Raw genomic sequence first — 22,445 nt, forward strand, 5'->3', positions numbered from 1 at the left:
GATCTTTAAATGTTTGCCACTGCTTATCCACTGTCAACTCTTTAAGTGTCCTTTGCCAGTCTATTCTAGCCAATTCACGCCTCATACCATCGAAGTTACCTTTCCTTAAGTTCAGGACCCTAGTTTCTGAATTAACTGTGTCACTCTCCATCTTAATAAAGAATTCAACCATATTATGGTCACTCTTCCCCAAGGGGCCTCGCACAACAAGATTGCTAATTAGTCCCTTCTCGTTACACATCATCAAGTCTAGGATGGCCAGCTCTCTAGTTGGTTCCTCGACATATTGGTCGAGAAAACCATCCATAATACACTCGAGGAAATCCTCTTCCACCGCATTGCTACCAGTTTGGTTAGCCCAATCTATATATAGATTAAAGTCGTCCGTGATAACTGCTGTACCTTTATTGCACACATCCCTTATTTCTTGTTTGATGCTGTCCCCAACCTCACTACTACTGTTTGGTGGTCTGTACACAACTCCCACTGGCATTTTCTGCCCTTTGGTATTCCGCAGCTCCACCCATACCGATTCTGCATCATCCAGGCTAATGACCCTCCTTACTATTGCATTAATTTCCTCTTTAGCCAGCAACGCCACCCCGCCTCCTTTTCCTCTCTGCCTATCCTTCCTAAATGCTGAATACCCCTGGATGTTGAGTTCCCAGCCTTGGTCACCCTGGAGCCATATCTCCATGATGCCAATTACATCATATCCATTAACTGCTGTCTGTGCAGTTAATTCACCCACCTTATTTCGAATACTCCTCGCATTGAGGCACAGAGCCTTCAGGCTTGTCTTTTTAACACTCTTTGCCCCTTTAGAATTTTGCTGTAATGTGGCCCTTTTTGTTTTTTGCCTTGGGTTTCTCTGCTCTCCACTTTTACTATTCTCCTTTCTATCTTTTGCTCCTGCCTCCATTTTATTTCCCTCTGTCTCCCTGCATAGGTTCCCATCCCCCTGCCATGTTAGTTTAACTCCTCCCCAACAGCACCAGCAAACACTTCCCCTCGGACATTTGTTCCGGTCCTGCCCAGGTGCAGACCGTCCAGTTTGTACTGGTCCCACCTCCCCCAAAACCGGTTCCAATGTCCCAGGAATTTGAATCCCTCCCTTCTGCACCACTCCTAAGGCATTAAATAACTTAAAAGAAAGAGATTCAAAAAGCAAAATGCTCTACTTTCCACTTTTTCATTTTTTTTCTGGTCAGTTTGTCTCAACCAATTATTCTCCTTCTTCTGATTTGATTGGATATGAATTAACAGTTGCCTTCTTAAACCTTACCCACGTGAACATTCGTCACGTGTGAGTTTTGACATTGAGTGTCAGTTGGTTATTCAACCACAGGGAGCATTGTGGGAGTGAAAGCCCATATTTCCCGAATACCTCACTTTCGGCGCAGTCTGAGATGGGTTCAAAGTTCAAGCTGCTTTTATGATGAGCATGGATTGTAAATTAGGTGCAAGATCAAAGGATAGGATGTCTCCACAGGAAAGCCAGTCGAATGTGTCCAATTGGTACAGTAATAAAATTCATGGCAACAGTCGATTGCGGCAATAAACCAATTTCAGGACGTTGAATGGCTGATTGTTTAGTTTACATTGTCATTCTGTTAGTAAATTTATGTACTTTTGATGTACCATGATTTATTGATAGTATGTATGGAATATAGAGTTCAAAGACTTGATTTTGTATAAGAGATGTGAGTGAACGGAACAAACAATGGAAAACGGAACGTGTGTGTCTCAAGAGCAGGAAGCATAAGAACATAGAACAGGAGGAGTATGCCATTTGGCCCCTCGAGCCTGCTCCACCATTTAATAAGATAATTGCTGATCTGATCATGAACTCAGCTCCACTTCCCTGCTCGCTCCCCATAACCCATATCGCTCAAAAATCTGTCTAACTCTGTCTTAAATATATTCAATGACCCAGCCTCCACAACTCTCTGGGGCAGAGAATTGCACAGATTTATAACCCAACGAGAGAGGAAATTCCTCCTCATCTCAGTTTTAAATGGGCGGCCCCTTATTCTGAGACTAGTTTCCCCTATGAGTGGAAATATCCTCTCTGCATCCACCTTGTCGAGCCCCCTCATTATCTTATATGTTTCGATAAGATCACCTCATTCTTCTGAACTCCAAAGAGTAAAGACCCAACCTACTCAACCTATCTTCATAAGTCAACCACCTCATCTCCGGAATCAACCTAGTGAACCTTCTCCGAACAGCCTCCAATGCAAGTATATCCTTCTTTAGATACGGAGACCAAAAATGTACGCAGTACTCCAGGTGTGGCCTCACCAATACCCTGTACAGTTGTAGCAGGACTTCCCTGCTTTTTACTCTATCCCACTTGCAATAAAGGCCAACATTTCATTTGTCTTCCTGATTAATTGCTGCACCTGTATACTAACTTTTTGTGTTTCATGCACAAGGGACCCCAGGTCCCTCTGTACTGCAGCACTTTGCAATTTTTCTCCATTTAAATTATAAGTTGCTTTTCTATTTTTTCTGCCAAAGTGGATAACCTCACATTTTTTCACATTATACTCGATCTGTCAAATTTTTATCCACTCACTTAACCTGTCGATATCCCTTTGCAGATTTCTTGTGTCCTCCTCATAATTTGCTTTCCCACCCATCTTTGTATCATCAGCAAACTTGGCTACATTACACACGGTCCCTTCATCCAAGTTATTAATATGGATTGTAAATAGTTGAGGACCCAGCACCGATCCCTGCGACACCCCACTAGTCACTGTTTGCCAACTGGAAAATTACCCATTTATCCCGACTCTCTGTATTCTGTTAGTTAATCAATCCTCTATCCATGTTACTATATTACCCCAACCCCGTGAACTTTTATCTTGTGCAGTAACCTTTTATGTTGCACCTTAATGAATGCCTTCTGAAAATCCAAATACACCACATCCACTGGTTCCCTCTGATCCACCCTGCTCGTTACATCCTCAAAGACCTCCAACAAATTTGTCAAACATGATTTCTCTTTCATAAAACCATGCTGACTCTGCTTGATTGAATTATACTTTTTCAAATGTCCTGCTACTGCTTCCTTAATAATGGACTCCAGCATTTTCTCAATGACAGATGTTAGGCCAACTGGTCTATAGTTTCCTGCTTTCTGTCTGCCTCCTTTTTTAAATTGAGGCGTTACATTTGCGGTTTGCCAATCCGCTGGGATCTCCCAGAAACAGGGAATTTTGGTAGATTACAACCAATGCATCCATTATCTCTGCAGCCCCTTCCTTTAAGACCCTAGGATGTAAGCCATCAGGTCCAGGGGACTTATCTGCCTTTAGTCCCATTATTTTACCGAGTACTACTTCTTTAGTGATAGTGATTGTATTAAGTTCCTCCCTCCCTATAGCCCCTTGATTATCCACTATTGGGATGTTTTTAGTGTCTTCTACTGTGAAGACCAATACAAAATATTTCTTCAAAGTCTCTCCCATTTCCCTGTTCCCCATTATTAATTCCCCAGTCTCATCCTCTAAATGCACTGATTTTGTGAAGTGCATGTCTCAGTAACTTTCATACTGTTTTTTGTGTCGTATGCAGTTTAAATAAAGACCTGATACTGCCATTGCTACAACTGAGTGAGTGTGTAATCTGGCGTTTAAAGCAATGAAAGGAAAAAGAGCAAGAAAGCAGTCCAACAAGCATCGCAGCTGAGCTTGATCCTTTCCTCCCCTACATTCATACACATGCAATTCCAACTGGGGCCTCCGGTTACTGATCAGATGCAGAATCCCTGATCAACTTCTTTATCTCTCTAACCCAGGGGCACAAAGCTCAATATCATAGGGCTGCTATTCCTATCCTAGCAAAGATAAGCAAATTAAACATGAGACCTTCCTTATCTGCATGGACTTCCAATTTTCTTCCACCCACTATAATATGGCAAGGTTAAAATACCAGGAGCATGTTCACTGCTTGCTTTATATGGGTTTCAGAAACAGCTTATACACACTTTTTAATAATCAGATCGATGTTCCATGTCAATAAATCTGTCACAGAATCAGTGTAAAATTAAGAAAAATAAAATCTATTTTAAAACTTTAAATGAACGAAAAGCATGTATTCTGTGGTCAAAGAAACTAGCAGAGTTTCTATAAAAGATTAGCAACAGCTTCTATTTCTTTTTTTTTTAATTATCACAAAATACAGTTTTCCCTAATCTGTTATTTGGGAATAAAAATGAGCTTGCAAACTCTTTTCTGATTACCCTTGTCATAACTTACATGATGTAATTCTATCCAATGGTTGCATTTACATGGGGAACATAGGAACAGGAGTAGACCATTCAGCCCCTCGAGTCTGTTCCACCATTCAATTAAATCATGGCCGATTTATACCTCAACTCCATTTACTCGCCTTTGTTCCATATCCCATGATACTGTTACCTAACAAAAATCTCTCAATTTCAGTCTTGAATGTTTCACTTGACGTTGCATCTACAGCTTTTTGGGGAGGGAGTTCTAGATTTTCACTACGTGGAAAAAAATGCTTTCTGATTATCAAAAGGATGTGGAGCAGGGGTGGGTAAAATACTGCCCACAGGCCGTATCCGACCCGTCAGTTCATTCTATCCAGCCCGCAGGAGCTCGATCTGCACAGTCTTCCAGTCTTGCCACCCACCAGAGGAGAGCTCGCTCACGGTTACTACAGGCTGGGAGTAGACTGCGACCCTGAACCAGAACAATAAAAAAAATAAAGCTGCCAGGACTGCCTGATGCAGGTTTACTTCCCTTTTGTGTCTCGGAGCTGGCCTAACATCTGTCTGCGGCTCTGTCCCGCTCTGACTCTGTGAACCACTTTTCAAAATCCCGCCAAATCCGCCACTCATCACTGGCTGGTGGGGATGCTGCTGTGCGTGCACACTGGATGCTCCTCCTCTGTCGAGTCATGGCTGTTCATCTCGATGACTCTTAGTTTTACCGAAGAAAGAGACCGGCATTGTTTCTTTATGTGTATAAACCCCCGACAAATTAATCCAATGAAATAGTAAACTGCAAAAAATTCTATGTTACATAAAAAATCTTGCATCATATTTGCACTGATCATCCAGTCTTTAAAGCTGCAAATGGAAGGCAATAATTGCCAATTGCGAGTAATCCGTTCTTTTTTCAAATGTGAATAAAATGACATTTTATGGTCAGTTTACACTTTAAACATTATGATCTAAACCTACAAATGAGACACACTCAGAATCACTAGGACATGGTATTGGTGGTAATGTATTGATGTGGATAGAGAACTGGTTGGCAGACAGGAAGCAGGGAGTAGGAATAAACGGGTCCTTTTCCGAATGGCAGGCAGTGACTATTGGGGTACCACAAGTGCTGGGAACCCAGCTATTTACAATATACATCAATGATTTAGACGAAGGAATTGAATGTAATATCTCCAAGTTTGCAGATGACTCTAAGCTGGGTGGCAGTGTGAACTGTGAGGGGATGCTAAGAGGCTGCAGGGTGACTTGGACAGGTTAGGTGAGTGGGTCAAATGCATGGCATATGCAGTATAATGTGGATAAATGTGAGGTTATCCACTTTGGTGGCAAAAACAGGAAGGCAGAATATTATCTGAATGGTGACAGATTAGGAAAAGGGGAGGTGCAATGAGACCTGGGTGTCATGGTACATCAGTCACTGAAAGTTGGCATGCAGGTACAGCAGGTGGTGAAGAAGGCAAATAGTATGTTGGCCTTCATAGTGAGAGGATTTGAGTATAGGAGCAGGGAGGTCTTACTGCAGTTGTACAGGGCCTTGGTGAGGCCACACCTTGAATATTGTGTGCAGTTTTGGTCTCCTAATCTGAGGAAGGACATTCTTGCTTTTGAGGGAGTGCAGCGAAGGTTCACCAGACTGATTCCCGGGATGGCAGGACTGACATATGAAGAAAGACTAGATCGACTAGGCTTATATTCATTGGAATTTAGAAGAATGAGAGGGGATCTCATAGAAACCTATAAAATTCTGATGGGATTGGACAGGTTAGATGCAGGAAGAATGTTCCCGATGTTGGGGAAGTCCAGAACCAGGGGTCACAGTCTAAGGATAAGGGGTAAGCTATTTAGGACTGAGATGAGGAGAAACTTCTTCACCCAGACAGTGGTGAACCTGTGGAATTCTCTACTACAGAAAGTTGTTGAGCCCAGTTTGTTAGATATATTCAAAAGGGAGTTAGATGTGGCCCTTACGGCTAAGGGGATCAAGGGGTATGGAGAGAAAGCAGGAATGGGGTACTGAAGTTGCATGATCAGCCATGATCATATTGAATGGCGGTGCAGGCTCGAAGGGCCGAATGGCCTACTCCTGCACCTATTTTCTATGTTTCTATGTTTCTATTCATCCTGGCACCCTGGTTACTATCACACATAATGCTAGTTCTATTACTGCAGGAGGTTTTTAAATATATACTTGTCAGACAACATGTTCAAAATATTATTTCTATTAATAATTATATATACAATACTATGTATATAGCAATACTAATGGTTTGCTCCATTCCCGGTACCCAGAGTATGATGGCAAGGAAGTTCTCATGGCTGTTTTAGACACAGGAGTGGATCTCAGAGCACAAGGATTCCAGGTAATGGAACGTGATTCTCGTTCAGGCCTTGTGAAGCCTCGAGCTCATGTGGTCAGCACACTAAAATGAGAACAATGCTCGCATCGGAGGCCCTGCAGACTAGAGCCATGTCAACTTTCAGCCCAACATGTAATCGATAAATCAGTTATTTCATTCATTTAATAATGGAAGATTTTATTATTTTACACAGCATTTTGTGTATTTAAGATAGTATCTGACTACTATCTCAATTTATGCTTATGTTTATGCGATGTTTATGTGAAATGATGTGCCTTCATTTTTTTTAGTGCATGGTCCTTTTAAATTTTCACGCGCAGTGTCTCTTCCAGCGGCAGAAGCTGGTGAGGGCAGCCTGTGCGGGACCTCGAGATTGGTGAGTGACCGTGCACCTTAGGGTGTGCGGCCCTCAGCAGCTCACCAGAACTTGCTAAATGGCCCTCCAGCCCAAATAATTGCCCATCCCTGATATAGAGGCACTATAGAAGGTGAAAAAAAGATTTACTAGAATAATATCAGAACTGAGAGGTTATACCTATCAGGAAAGATTGAACAGGCTGGGACTCTTTTTTTCTCGAAAAGAGAAGACTGAAGGGTGACCTGATAGATGACTTTAAGGTTATGAAAGGGTTTGAAAGGGTAGACATAGAGAAGGAGTTTCTACTTGCGGGCGAGACCAAAACTAGGGACCATAAATATAAGATACTAATAAATCCAATAGAGAATTCAGGAGAAAGTTCTGTATCCAGGGAGTGATTAGAATGTAGAACTCACTCCCAATAGGAGTAGTTGAGGGAAATAACATAGATGCGTTCAAGGAGAAACTTGATAAACACATGAGGGAGAAAGGAATAGAAGGATATGTTGATGGGATTAGATGAAGAGGAGTGGGAGGAGGCTCGTGTAGAGCTTAAACACTGGCTTCAACCCATTGGTCCAAATGGCCTGTTACTGTGCAGTAAATAATTTATAATACTTTGATTTCACTCCTAAATGGCCTAGCTCTAATTTTAAGATTATGCATTCTTGTCTGGATTGCCCCACTGGAGGATATAGATTATCTCTGGCTACCTGATCGAATTCTTTAGATCACCCTTCAACCTTCTAAACTCAGAGGTATACAAGCCAAGTTTACGCAATTTGTCCTCATAATTTAACCCTTTAAGCCATGGTATAATTCTGGTGAATCTGTGCTGTACCACTTCAAAGGTCAGTTTCTATTTCTTGAGGTTCAGTGCCCAAAACTGAACACAGCATTCCAGTTACTGTCATCATCGGCAATCCATCGGATTCGAGGAAGACTTGCTTCCGCTCTAAAAATGAGTCCTTAGGTGGCTGTACAGTCCAATACGAGAACCACAGTCCCTGTCACAGGTGGGACAGATAGTCGATGAGGGTAAGGGAGGGTGGGACTGGTTTGCTGCACACTCCTTCCGCTGCCTGCACTTTATTTCTGCATGTTCTCGGCGATGAGTCTCAAAGTGCTCAGCGCCCTCCTGGATGCACTTCCTCCATTTAGGGCGGTCTTTGGCCAGGGACTCCCAGGTGTCAGTGGGGATGTTGCATTTTATCAGGGAGGCTTTGAGGGTGTCCTTGTAATGTTTCCTCTGCCCACCTTTGGCTTGTTTGCCGTGAAGAAGTTCCGAGTACAGTGTTTGCTTTGGGAGTCACGTGTCTGACATGCGAACTAAGTGGCCTGCCCAGCGGAGCTGATCAAGTATGGTCAGTGCTTCAATGCTGGGGATGTTGGCCTGGACGAGGACGCTAACGTTGGTGCGTCTGTCCTCCCAGGGGATTTGTAGGATCTTGCGGTTACTAATATATATGCTAAAAAGCTAAGACCCCAGTTTTGATCCCTGGGGAACACCATTTGTCATATCCCACAAATCAGAGAATGGTCACATTATCCCTACTCTCTGTCTCCTAACCTCCCAAACAATTACCAACTAATGTCCCCCGTAAGGTGCGCAGGCGCGCAGCCATGCATCAATCGGAAGGTCCCACACAGGCCACTCACCAGCTGCTGCCACTGGAAAAGATACCACACATGTGCGGTCTTTTAAAGGAACTGTTCCCGCCCGCCACCCCCCCCCACCACCCAAAAATTAGAGGGAACATTGTTACCAACCCATGTCACAAGGTTACCTCCAATTCCATGCACTTTTATGTTCACTAATAATCTGCAAAAATGGTACTTGCAATTCCTCCCAAACCCATGACCTCTATCACCTTGAGGGACAAGGGCAGCAGGCGCATGGGAACACCATCACCTCCACGTTCCCCTCCAAGTCACACACCATCCTGACTTAGAAATATATCACTGTTTCTTCATAGTCGCTGGGTCAAAATCCTGGAACTCCCTCCCTAACAGCGCTGTGGGAGTAGCTTCACCATCCGGACTGCAGCAGTTCAAGATGGAAGCTCACCACCACATTCTCAAGAGCAGTTAGGGATGGGCAATAAATGCTGGCCTTGCCAGCGGCACCCACATCCCAGGAACTAAAAAAAAAGATTATTTTTGGTATTTGTTAAATACAGAAATAATCATTGGTAACTTAAAATTTACAGTCACTTAATTATATTGGAAGATCAAAATCTTAAATTTCAGCAATACAGGCTATCACTGAAATTGTAATTATATTGTTAAGCTGCATTTACATGGCAGCGACCAGTTCAACACCAGTCAAGAATAGAATCAATTTCACCCTGGCAGAATCTAATTAACACTGCCTGGCTGAATGGCAAATTGTATGTTGAGACAGGAAAGGGAGCAGCCATACTTTCAAAAACATTAAGAGATTTAAAACAACAATACGATTATTAAGTGTTCAAGAGAGCTCCTGCGTAGTTTTTAAAACAAGCTTGAGACCCACAAGAAGAGTCACATTCTATGTGGTGTCAAAGCCAAGCAAAGGAAGCCACCTTCCCTCAGGGGAATTTCACACTGCTGTCCCCTAGTCACGCTGTCAATTTTGCTTTGCTGCAGCATAAAAATATTATTCATTTCATGGGAAGAATTGGCAGAGAGGTGGAATCAAAGAGTGAGGGCAAAGTGACAGACATCAGGAAAGTAAAGATAAACCAGAGCCGAGCTGTCTTATCTTCTCTCCAGAGCAAAGCCTGGGACAGAGAGAGAAGATAAACATAATACTAAGTAAATAACAAAAGGAAGCAATGGAGAAATACACAGATTACAGAGGCAAATAAGGTTCAGCTTTCCTAAATCTGTGCTGCACAAGGCAATAATGGATCACCGAGAAGTAACAAATATCAGAAAATCAGGTAATTCGGAGCAAGTGTTTTGAAAGGAACCCACCAATATTCCTCCAGGGGAATCCAGTGTGTCTGGGTACAGACCCAAGAAAATCTCCCCTATTAGTTTTAAAAAGCAAATGTTTAATATCAACGGCAGCAGAAAAAGGAAACTGTTTCTTAAGATTTGAGAAACAATGAGAGGAGACAATGTTTATTTTACCTCTATGATGTGGTTCTAAAATAATCTCAGTTCCATGATATCATTCCTTTCCTTCATCGTTTGGATTTTGTTTTGTACACCACTCCTGACTTTATTGTTACAGTTTGTCTTTTATCTCTTATTGTTTTTCCCACTATCTCTCCCAGCTCGGTGAAACTGTAATATCCCCACATTATAGATTTTAGAATTGGATTATTATTATGGTGCAGCCAACTAATGCCTGCCATCAGGGAAGCCCAGCTGAATGTTTTTTTCAGAAAGACAGGGCTCCTTTAAGCAACACATTTTCTCCTATAAAGTAGTTGTTGAAATTGAGATTGACATTGTAGAACATGATTACTTGGCTGTCAGTTTATATTTAATTAAGCAGCAAATAATTTCTTTTCACTGCTGTCCCATTTATCTTTTCACTTTAGTGGATGCATTTCTGTCGACTTGCTCCTTGTTTCCAGAATAGATATACCAAAGAAACAAATTATTCATATTCTGTTTTCCAGTATTATTTTCATATAATTTTGCAGCACTTTCAAGGTAGGAAAATCATCAAAAGCTCATATGAGTTGCATGATTATTTTATAACAATAACTAAACATACCGTAAAAATGTGTTCCTGTGATGATGTTCACAGAAAGCAGCAGTAGAAGTGAACTGACGTCTCTCTGTGCCATGTTCACAGCATCAGCTCCTTAAAGGATTAATAGACATTGTCACAACACACTAAAAAAATATATATTTTAGACAAAAAGAGGTACTGGTCAAATACACCGAAAATTGCGTAAGTGTAAGACTGTAAGAAAGAAAAGTGAACCACACGATATTAGTACCTGTGTAAGAATGAATAAAATACTTCCCACTTCTGGGTGGAGGACCATACAGATCACACTCAGCAGGAATGTTGTGTCTGATGGAGTGGCAGGCTGATGTATTTATACGCAGCTGATTTAACAAGTAATTTAAAATGTAAATCACAAGGAATTTTCTTTCTCATGTAATTATGAATGTGCTGAATGTGTTTCTTTTATGGGCAAGTCAGGTCAGGTGAGTATACATTTGACAAAGTTGACTTACCTTCTTGGCAGCAATCTCCAGGTTGTGCAAACTCCAACCTAAAGAATGTGTCTTCACTACAATCATGTCTGGCTGCGCCCTGTCGCGAGTAATTTAATATACTGTGGCATTGCTCAAGGTAAGATTGAGGTCATGCTACTTTATAATTATGAGTATTATACCATGGGTGTCCAAGCTTCTGCCCCAAAACCCTTGCAATTTGGTCTTCAAAACCTGGGTATTCAGTCCTATTTGCACTTCTATTTCTTATTTGATGGTATTATTAATTCATGGGGATGTGGACATCACTGGCAAGGCCAGCATTTATTGCCCATCACTAATTGCCCTTGAGAAGGTGGTGAGCTGCCTTCTTGGATCGCTGCCGTCCTTGTAGTGAAGCTACTCCCACAGTCCTGTTGGGAGGGAGTTCCAGGATTTTGACCGAGCGACGATGAAGGAACGGCGATATACTTCCAAGTCAGGATGGTGTGTGACTTGGAGGGTGTTATGTCTCAAATAAAGCAATGTGACTGAATACTATGGACTTAAGTAAGCTTGACCTTAGTCTTTTTATTCTGACTCCAGAGTGCTTGCACAGCATGGGAGGCGTGCTTATATGCAGTGCTCCCAAGGGATGCTGGGATCCCTTGGGACTCCAACAGATGCGCCCTCTAGTGGCGGTAGAATGCTGGTTACAAGGTGTTGTATACATAACATTCCCCCCGTGCCCCTCGCCCCCCCTCCCCCCACCCCGCCAAAGTCAATAGAACACTTATTTACAGGGTAAGATGATCTGGGGCTTTCCACTCCCTAGTCGATCGTCTCGGTACAAACACAGTTGCAGGTGAGTTGGTTGGGCCTTCGCTGGGCTGTTGCGCAGCTGGCCTTGCTGGACTGCTGGGGATGATGAGTTCAGCTTTGTGTTCAACCGTGATGTCGGTTGCTACTTGTGTGTTATCGGAGGGTCGAAGTTGGTGGTGTCCTCTTCAGGTTGCTCGTGGCTGTCTGTGAATCGCAGTTTGGTTTGGTCCAAATGCTTTCTGCAAGTTGGTCCATTTGCAAGTTACACCTCAAACACCCTACTCCCTTCTTTGGCTACGACAGTGCCAGCAAGACATTTGGGACCATGTCCATAGTTAAATACAAATACAGGGTCATTGACTTCAATATCGCATGACAAATTTGCGCGATCAATGGTAGATGCTTTGTTGATGCCGCCTGCCCTCAACATGATCATGGAGATCAGGGTGGACTAGCGAGAGCCTTGTTTTGAATGCCGTTTTCATGAGCAGTTCAGCAGGGGGAACCCCGGTGAGCAAGTGGGGTCTTATGCAGTAGCTGAGCAGGACTCGGGACAGGAGAGTCTGCAGGGAGCCTTCCGACACATGTTTCAAGCTTTGCTTGATGGTTTGGACTGCCCGTTCTGCCTGGCCGTTAGATGCGGGCTTGAACGGGGCAGATGTGACGTGATGGATCCCATTGCGGGTCATGAATTCCTTGAATTCAGCGCTGGTGAAGCACGGCCCAATGTCGCTGACAATGACATCAGGCAGGCCGTGCGTGGCAAACATGGCTCGTAGGCTTTCGATGGTGGCAGTGGACAAGCTTACAGACATTATTACACATTCAATCCATTTTGAATAAGCATCCACAACAACCAAAAACATTTTGCATAGAAACAGGCCAGCGAAGTCAACGGTTTGGAGGGCCATGATGACAAACTTAGCGGTGCCTCCCTGGGTGCATTGCTCAGTTGAGTGCAAGTGTTGCATTGGCGCACGCAATACTCCAAATCTGAGTCGATGCCGGACCATCACACATGGGATCTGGCTATAGCTTTCATCATTAATATGTCTGGGTGGGTACAGTGTAGGTCGCGTATGAACGTTTCCTTGCCTTTCTTAGGCAAAACCAAGCGATTACCCTACTAAAGACAGTCCTCCTGTATGGACATTTAGTCTTTGCGCCGCTGGAACGGCTTGATCTCTTCATGCATAGAAACATAGAAACATAGAAAATAGGTGCAGGAGTAGGCCATTCGGCCCCTCGAGCCTGCACCACCATTCAATAAGATCATGGATGATCATTCACCTCAGTATCCCTTTCCTGCTTTCTCTCCATACCCCTTGATCCCTTTAGCCGTAAGGGCCACATCCAACTCTCTCTTGAATATATCTAATCAACTGGCATCAACAACTCTCCGCGGAAGAGAATTCCACAGGTTAACAACTCTCTGAGTGAGGAAGTTTCTCCTCAACTCGGTCCTAAATGGCTTACCACTTATCCTTAGACTGTGACCCCTGATTCTGGACTCCCCCAACATCGGGAACATTGTTCCTGCATCTAACCTGTCCAGCCCTGTCAAAATTTTATATGTTTCTATTAGATCCCCTCTCATTCTTCTAAACTCCAGTGAATACAGGCCCAGTCGATTCGGTCTCTCCTCATATGTCAGTTCTACCATCCCGGGAATCAGTCTGGTGAACCTTCGCTGTACTCCCTCAATAGCAAGAACATCCTTCCTCAGATTAGGAGACCAAAACTGAACACAATATTCCAGGTGAGCCCTTACCAAGACCCTGTACAGCTGCAGCAAGTCCACCCTGCTCCTATACTCAAACCCCTAGTTATGAAGGCCAACATGCCATTTGCCTTCTTCACCGCCTGCTGCACCTGTATGCCAACCTTCAATGACTGATGTACCATGACACCCAGGTCTCGTTGCACCTCCCCTTTTCCTAATCTACCGCCATTCAGATAATATTCTGCCTTCGTGTTTTTGCCACCAAAGTGGATAACCTCACATTTGTCCACATTATACTGCATCTGCCATACATTTGCTCACTCACCTAACCTGTCCAAATCACCCTGCAGCCTCTTAGCATTCTCCTTACAGCTCACACCGCCACCCAGCTTAGTGTCATCTGCAAACTTGGAGATATTACTCTCAATTCCTTCATCTAAATCATTAATGTATATTGTAAATAGCTGTGGCCCCAGCGCTGAGCCCTGCGGCACACCACTAGTCACTGCCTGCCATTCTGAAAAGGACACGTTTATCCCGACTCTCTGCTTCCTGTCTGCCAACCAGTTCTCTATCCACATCAGTACATTACCCCCAATACCATGTGCTTTAATTATGCACACCAATCTCTTGTGTGGGTCCTTTTAAAAAGCCGTTTGAAAGTCCAAATACACCACATCCATTGGTTCTCCCTTATTCACTCTACTAGTTACATCCTCAAAAAATTCCAGAAGATTTGTCAAGCATGATTTTCCTTTCATAAATCCATGCTGACTTGGACCGATCCTATCACTGCTTTCCAAATGCGCTACTATTTCACCTTTAATAATTGATTCCAACATTTTCCCCACTACTGATGTCACGCTAACCTGTCTATAATTACCTATATTCTCTCTCCCTCCCGTTTTAAAATGTAGTGTTACATTAGCTACCCTCCAGTCCATAGGAACTGATCCAGAGTCGATAGACTGTTGGAAAATGATCACCAATCATCCACTATTTCTTGGACCACTTCCTTAAGTACTCTGGGATACAGATTATCAGGCCCCAGAGATTTATCGGCCTTCAATCCCATCAATTTCCCCAACACAATTTCCTGACTAATAAGGATTTCCTTCAGTTCCTCCTTCTCTCTAACCCTCGGTTCCCTCATATTTCCGGAAGGTTATTTGTGTCTTCCTTCGTGAAGACAGAACCAAAGTATTTGTTCAATTGGTCTGCCATTTCTTTGTTCCCCATTATAAATTCACCTGGTTCTGACTGCAGGGGACCTACGTTTGTCTACACTAATCTTTTTCCCTTCACATATCTATAGACGCTTTTGCAGTCAGTTTTTATGTTCCCAGCAAGCTTTCTCTCATACTCTATTTTCCCCCTCCTAATTAAACCCTTTGTCCTCCTCTGCTGAATTCTAAATTTCTCCCAGTCCTCAGGTTTGCTGCTTTTTCTGGCGAATTTTTGTGCATCTTCCTTGGATTTAACACTATCCTTAATTTCCCTTGTTAGCCACGGTTGAGAAACCTTCCCCGTTTTACTTTTATTCCAGACAGGGATGTACAATTGCTGAAGTTCATCCATGTGATCTTTAAATGTTTGCCATTGCCTATCCACCATCAACCCTTTAAGTATCATTCGCCAGTCTATACTCGCCAATTCACGTCTCATACCATCAAAGTTACCTTCCCTTAAGTTCAGGACCCTAGTTTCTGAATTAACTATGTCACTCTCCATCTTAATAAAGAATTCTACCATATTATGGTCACTCTTCCCCCAAGGGACCTCGCACAACAAGATTGCTAATTAGTCCTTTCTCGTTACACATCACCCAGTCTAGGATGGCCAACCCTCTAGTTGGTTCCTCGACATATTGGTCTAGAAAACCATCCCTAATACACTCCAGGAAATCCTCCTCCACCGTACTGCTACCAGTTTGGTTAGCTTAATCTATATGTAGATTAAAGTCGCCCATGATAACTGCTATACCTTTATTGCACGCATCCCTAATTTCTTGCGTGATGCTGTCCCCAACCTCACTACTACTATTTGGTGGTCTGTACACAATTCCCACTAGCGTTTTCTGCCCTTTGGTATTCCGCAGCTCCACCCATAAAGATTCCACATCATCCAAGCTAATATCCTTCCTTACTATTGCGTTAATTTCTTCTCTCACCAGCAATGCTACCCCACCTCCTTTTCCTTTCTGTCTATCCTTCCTGAATGTTGAATACCCCTGGATGTTGAGTTCCCAGCCTTGGTCACCCTGGAGCCATGTCTCCCTAATCCCAATTAATTCATATTTGTTAATAGCTGCCTGCGCAGTTAATTCGTCCACCTTATTACGAATACTCCTCGCATTGAGGCACAGAGCCTTCAGGCCTGTCTTTCAAACACACTTTGTCCCTTTAGACTTTTGCTGTAATGTGGCCCTTTTTGATTTTTGCCTTGGGTTTCTCTGCTGTCCACTTTTACTTTTCTTCTTTCTATCTTTTGCTTCTGCCCCCATTTTACTTCCCTGTGTCTCCCTGCATAGTTCCCATCCCCCTGCCATATTAGTTTATCCCCTCCCCAACAGCACTGGAAAACACTCCCCCGAGGACATTGGTTCCGGTCCTGCCCAGGTGCAGACCGTCTGGTTTGTACTGGTCCCACCTCCCCCAAAACCGGTTCCAATGTCCCAGGAATTTGAATCCCTCCCTGCTGCACCACTCCTCAAGCCACGTATTCATCTTAGCTATCCTGCAATTCCTACTCTGACTCGCACGTGGCATTGGTAGCAATCCTGAGATTACTACCTTTGAGGTCCTACTTTTTAATTTAACTCCGAGCTCCCTAAATTCAGCTTATAGGACCTCATTCCATTTTTTTACCTATATCATTGGTACCTATATGCACCACGACAATTGGCTATTTGCCCTCCCCCTCCAAAATGTCCTGCAGTCGCTCCGAGACATCCTTGACCCTTGCACCAGGGAGGCAACATACCATCCTGGAGTCTCGATTGCGGCCGCAGAAATGCATATCTATTCCCCTTACAATAGAATCTTCTACCACTATAGCTCTCCCACTCTTCTTCCTGCCCTCCTGTGCAGCAGAGCCACCCATGGTGCCATGAACTTGGCTGCTGCTGCCTTCCCCTGATGAGTCATCCCCACCAACAGTACCCAAAACGGTGTATCTGTTTTGGATGGGGATGACCGCAGGGGACCCCTGCACTACCTTCCTTCCACTCCTCTGCCTGATGGTCACTCATTCCTTATCTGCCTGAGTAACCTTTGCCTGCGGTGTGACCAACTCACTAAACGTGCTATTCACGACATCCTCAGCATCGCGGATGCTCCAGAGTGAATCCATGCGCAGCTCCAGTGCCGCAATGCAGTCTTTCAGGTGCTGCAGCAGGATACACTTCCTGCACATGTAGTCGTCAGGGACACTGGAAGCGTCTTTGACTTCCCACATAGCACAGGAGGAGCATGGCACATGTCTGAGCTCTCCTGCCATGACTTAACCCTTAGATTAACTTCATTTGGCAAAAATGTCAAAGGTTATCTACTGTTAAGGAAATAAAAAGAAAAAAAGATTAAATACTCACCAATCCACCAGCCAATCACTTACCCGCTTGGCTATGATGTCGCCCTTCGATTTCTTTCTACTTCTTTGTTTACCTTCTGCCCCTGCACCTGCAACGGCTGGCTGCTCCTCGACAGTCATGCCCTTTAATGGGCTGCTCCTCCTTGATCTCCCGCTGCCTGCTCCTCGACAGTCGTGCCCTTTAATGGGCTGCTCCTCCTCGATCTCCCGCTGGGACGCTGGCCCAGCTCCCATGGAGGACACAGTTTTTTACAAGGGACAGTAAAGGATTCTGGCTGGTCTAGATCCTGATCTGGCGGGCCATAACGGGTGACTTTTCCTTTTCAAATGCATCCATCACCAAGAGCAAGTTTGCAGGCTGTGCCATTTCCACCCCGGTGGTGGACAATGGTAGCCGACTGAGAACATCAGCGCAGTTCTCTGTGCCTGGTCTGTGGCGAATTACATAGTTATATGCAGACAGCATGAGCTTTGGATGCGAGCCAAGGCATTGGTATTAATACCTTTGCTCTCTGAGAATAGCGATATGAGCGGCTTATGGTGAAGGAATGCAAAATTCACAAGAAACTACCCCTGTGTTTGGGCTCATTCAAAAGGAAATTTAATTTGAGATTATCTACCGAAAAGTTTGGAACTCTAAAGTGCTTATGGAAGAAACTGCGAACTTTAATAGAATTTTGGATTTTAAAAAACAAACTCAAGGACTTGGGCGGACCTATGGAGCTAGCAAGAGACAGTCTAATTAAGTAAAGCTGCCTGGGTGTGAGAACTGAGTTAACCTGTCTGGAAGAATGAGTACTCTAAAATCCTTCCCCCACAAGAGACATTAACATCACAAAATCACCCAGAGGTAGCTCCCCATCAACATGGGTATGGGCAACCATTTCAGCATATACATCACAAAGAGGCCCAATCCAGCCTGTATGCGAAAGACTAAGCAAAAGGACATTGCAATTACCAAACTAATATTTCCATCAGGAAACAGTTTTCGAACATCAACCCACCCAAGACATATCAACTTTTAACGAGCTCGACAAAATATTACAAAGAAGAACCAAGCCCGCCAAAATTATACAAATGATTTTGAACAAGATTTGGTGCTAAGATTAGAACACTGAAATCGTATAACTGGCCACTGTTTTCAACAGAGGTTAGAGGTGGTTGCTAGGTAGCTACAAGGCTGCTACTGCCTCATCAAGACAAGGAGAGAAACCAACGCGACAGTTGTAAACTAACTTCTCCAGCCTCGAAGTCCTGAAGTCCTGTAGGAAGGAAGAACATCACCATCGCAGCAGTGACCGACCATAGTCAACGTGGTATCAAGGGAAAAACAACCGCGATCTACCGTTAACTATCAAAAGGATTGGTAAGCATAAGTCCCTGCCTGCCCTGGAGTCTAACCTGGCTAGAATTAGATATTGGGAGGTGGGAGGTATAATTTACTGTAACCCCCTTTGAATGTGAAATGTACGGTTCTTTATTAGAGTGATTTGTGATTTTAAGTTTGACCTTGTACCTTTCCTTGTACTGTCCTTTATTAGAGTGATTGTAAGTTTGGCCTTCTATTTTCTAAGTGGAGTAATAAGCATGTATTACTTTGAGTGTAATAAAACCAAAGTTCTTTGCATCAAATCAGTGTCCTCTGCACTTTTGTCACACCTCCCAAATAAATCCAGAGTACAGAACCCAAGGGAGTGGGAGCAATTCGAACTGCTCAAGTTGGTCAGAAGGGAACCTGACCCCCTCATAGAGACCACAAACCCCCCGTTTACAATGGTCAGTTTCTAACTCGAATTTAAGCCGAAACAGATACTGGTGCATTTTTTTCACCCCGTAAGCGCATGCCAGAGCTTCTTTTTTAAGCCTGCTGTCGGCCCTTTCAGCCTTGGACAAACTCCTGGAAGCATAAGCGACCGGTTGCAATGTTCCCGATTCGTTTGCTTGTTGTAACACGCACCCGACCCAGTACGAAGATGCATCGCAAGCGAGCACTAAACGTTTACATGGGTCATACAGAACAAGCAGTTTGTTGGAACATAACAGATTTCTGGCTTTCTCAAAAGCAGTCTCTTGTGATTTCCCCCATACCCAGTCATCTCCCTTGCGTAGCAACACATGTAAAGGTTCTAGCAAGGTGCTTAACCCAGGTAGGAAATTACCAAAATAATTGAGGAGCCCCAGGGACGACCACAGCTCCGTCACATTCTGTGGTCTCGGCACGTTCTCGATGGCCTCCGTCTTGGCGTCGGTGGGTCTGATGCCATCTGCCGTGATTCTTTTCCCTAAGAACTTGACCTCTGGCTCCAGGAAAACACACTTCGAGCGTTTCGACCAGAGTTCCACACAATCTAGCCGACTTAGAACCTCTTCCAGGTTCTGCAAGTGTTCGATAGTGTCCTGTCCGGTGATCGATATGTCGTCCTGGAAAATCATGGTGCGCGGAACCGACTTTTGCAGACTCTCCATGTTCCTTTGAAAAATAGCCGCGGCCGATCAAATCCCAAACGGGCATCTATTGTAGATGAACAGACCTTTGTGTGTGTTGATGCAGGTGAGGCCTTTCGAAGATTCCACAACTCCTGTATCATGTAGGCCGAGGTCAGGTCCAACTTGGTGAACGTCTTCCCTCCTGCCAGCGTCGCAAATAGATTGTCTGCCTTGGGTAGCGGGTACTGGGCTTGCAGCGAAAAACGGTTAATCATTACTTTATAGTCCCCACAAATTCTGACCGTGCCATTGCCCTTGAGAACTGGAACAATCGGACTGGCCCACTCATTGAACTCAACTAGCACGATGATGCCCTCTCGTTGCAGCCTGTCCAGCACGATCTCCACTTTCTCTGCATCATGTATGGCACCGCACGTGCCTTGTGATGGATGGATCGTGTACAGGGAACCAAGTGGATCTGCACCTTCGCCCCAGAAAAATTTTCGATGCTTGGTTCAAACAACGATGGGAACTGGCTCAAAACCTGAGCACATGAGGCGTCGTCAACGGACGAAAGCGCTCGGATGTCATCCCAGTTCCAGCGGATTTTTCCCAGCCGGCTTCTGCCGAACAGTGTGGGGCCATGTCCTGGTACAATCCATTGTGGTAGTTTGTGCACCGCTCCATCTTAGGAGACTTTTACTGCTGCATTGCCAATTACAGGGATCAGCTCTTTAGTGTAAGTTCTCAGCTTGGTATGAATAGGGCTCAGCTTGGACCTTTGTGCCTTGTTGCACCACAGCCTCTCGAAGGCCTTTTTGCTCATGATAGACTGACTCGCACCCGTGTCAAATTCCATGGATCCTGGAATTCCGTTCAGTTCAACATTTAACATGATCGGTGGACATTTCGTGGTGAAGGTGTGTACCCTGTACACTTCTGCCTCCTCGGTTCGAGTCTCTAGTTCAGTTTGATCTGCCATGGGTCTTCCTCTGCAACATGGTGGTTTGCAGGATTTGCAGCTCGTCTGCACATTCGCTGGAGGTGTCCCATTGTTCCACAGCCTTTGCACACATAATGTTTGAAGCGGCATTGCTGGGATCGATGATCACCTCCGCAGCGCTAACAAGGTGTTAATTGCCTCGCATTCACACTTGATGATGGACTCTGAGTTATCTGAAGTTGTGCAGTTGCAGGCATGTACGTTCTGCCATATGCATTCCTGCCTGAAAACTACATTACTTTGTGTACAGTACTTGCCGATGCATCTTTATGCTGCAAAATGTGTTTGGTGTTATCGCTGGTGGACATAAATGCCTGGGCTATCGTTATGGCTTTAGAAATATAGAAACATAGAAAATAGGTGCAGGAGTAGACCATTCGTCCCTTCGAGCCTGCACCGCCATTCAATGAGTTCATGGCTGAACATGTAACTTCAGTACCCCATTCCTGCTTTCTCGCCATATCCCTTCATCCCCCTAGTAGTAAGGACTACATCTAACTCCTTTTTGAATATATTTAGTGAACTGGCCTCAACAACTTTCTGTGGTAGAGAATTCCACAGGTTCACCACTATCTGGGTGAAGAAGTTTCTCCTCATCTCGGTCCTAAATGGCTTACCCCTTATCCTTAGACTGTAACCCCTGGTTCTGGACTTCCCCAACATTGGGAACATTCTTCCTGCATCTAACCTGTCGAAACCCATCAGAATTTTAAACGTTTCTATGAGATCTCCTTTCATTCTTCTGAACTCCAGTGAATACGAGCCCAGTTGATCCAGTCTTTCTTGATATGTCAGTCCCGCCATCCCGGGAATCAGTCTGGTGAACCTTCGCTGCACTCCCTCAATAGCAAGAATGTCCTTCCTCAAGTTAGGAGACCAAAACTGTACACAATACTCCAGGTGTGGCCTCACCAAGGCCCTGTACAACTGTAGTAACACTTCCCTGCCCTTGTACTCAAATCCCCTCGCTATGAAGGCCAACATGCCATTTTCTTTCTTAACCGTCTGCTGTACCTGCATGCCAACCTTCAATGACTGATGTACCATGACACCCAGGTCTTGTTGCACTTCCCCTTTTCCTAATCTGCCACCATTCAGATAATAGTCTGTCTCTCTGTTTTTACCACCAAAGTGGATAACCTCACATTTATCCACATTATACTTCATCTGCCATGCCCACTCACCTAACCTATCCTCCTCACTCTGCAGCAACAACCTCCTCATGAAGATCAGCTTTGCTCAGGTTCGGTGTTTCAACAGTCAATAGTTTGCAAGGATAACCTCATGCCAATGCCAAGAGACATTCTGATGGCAAGGTTCTTAGATTTAGCTCAGGAATCCAGAATTCGCAATGTCCTGCAAGGCGCCTTAGTTCGGCAACGTAGCTCGCCACTTCCTGGCCTTCAGACAGTTGACATGTGTAAAATCAATACCTTGCCATCAGAATGCTCTCCTTCGGATTTAGGTGCTCCCAGACCAGTGTATACAGTTCTTCATATGATTTGGTTGTTGGTTTCACCGGAGCAAGAAGATTCTTCATGAGGCCATAGGTTGTTGCCCCGCAGACAGTGAGGAGGATCGCCCTTCGTTTGGCAGCATTCTCATTCCCTTCCAGTTCGTTGGCCACGAAGTATTGGTCGAGTCGCTCCATCAAGGCTTCCCAATTGTCACCTTCTGAGAATTTCTCCAGGATACCAACAGTTTTCTGCATTTTCATGTGATGGTTCGTTATCTATTACTCGTCACCAGTTGTTATGTCTCAAATA

The 22,445-nt window shown here is 44.3% G+C and overlaps 1 protein-coding gene across 1 annotated transcript in view; it reads right to left on the bottom strand.

Annotated features, from left to right (window-relative positions):
• The window catches only part of LOC139267280 (collagen alpha-1(X) chain-like), a 28,832-nt gene extending 24,033 nt beyond the window's left edge, over positions 1-4,799 (bottom strand). The window contains exon 1 of the mRNA XM_070885334.1: positions 4,663-4,799. The gene's annotated coding sequence lies outside the window, so the exon portion shown is untranslated. The remainder of the gene's footprint in view (positions 1-4,662) is intronic.
• Between the last annotated feature and the right edge of the window lie 17,646 nt (positions 4,800-22,445).

Source organism: Pristiophorus japonicus, chromosome 7, assembly GCF_044704955.1.
Source record: "Pristiophorus japonicus isolate sPriJap1 chromosome 7, sPriJap1.hap1, whole genome shotgun sequence".
Taxonomy (NCBI): Eukaryota; Metazoa; Chordata; class Chondrichthyes; family Pristiophoridae; genus Pristiophorus; species Pristiophorus japonicus.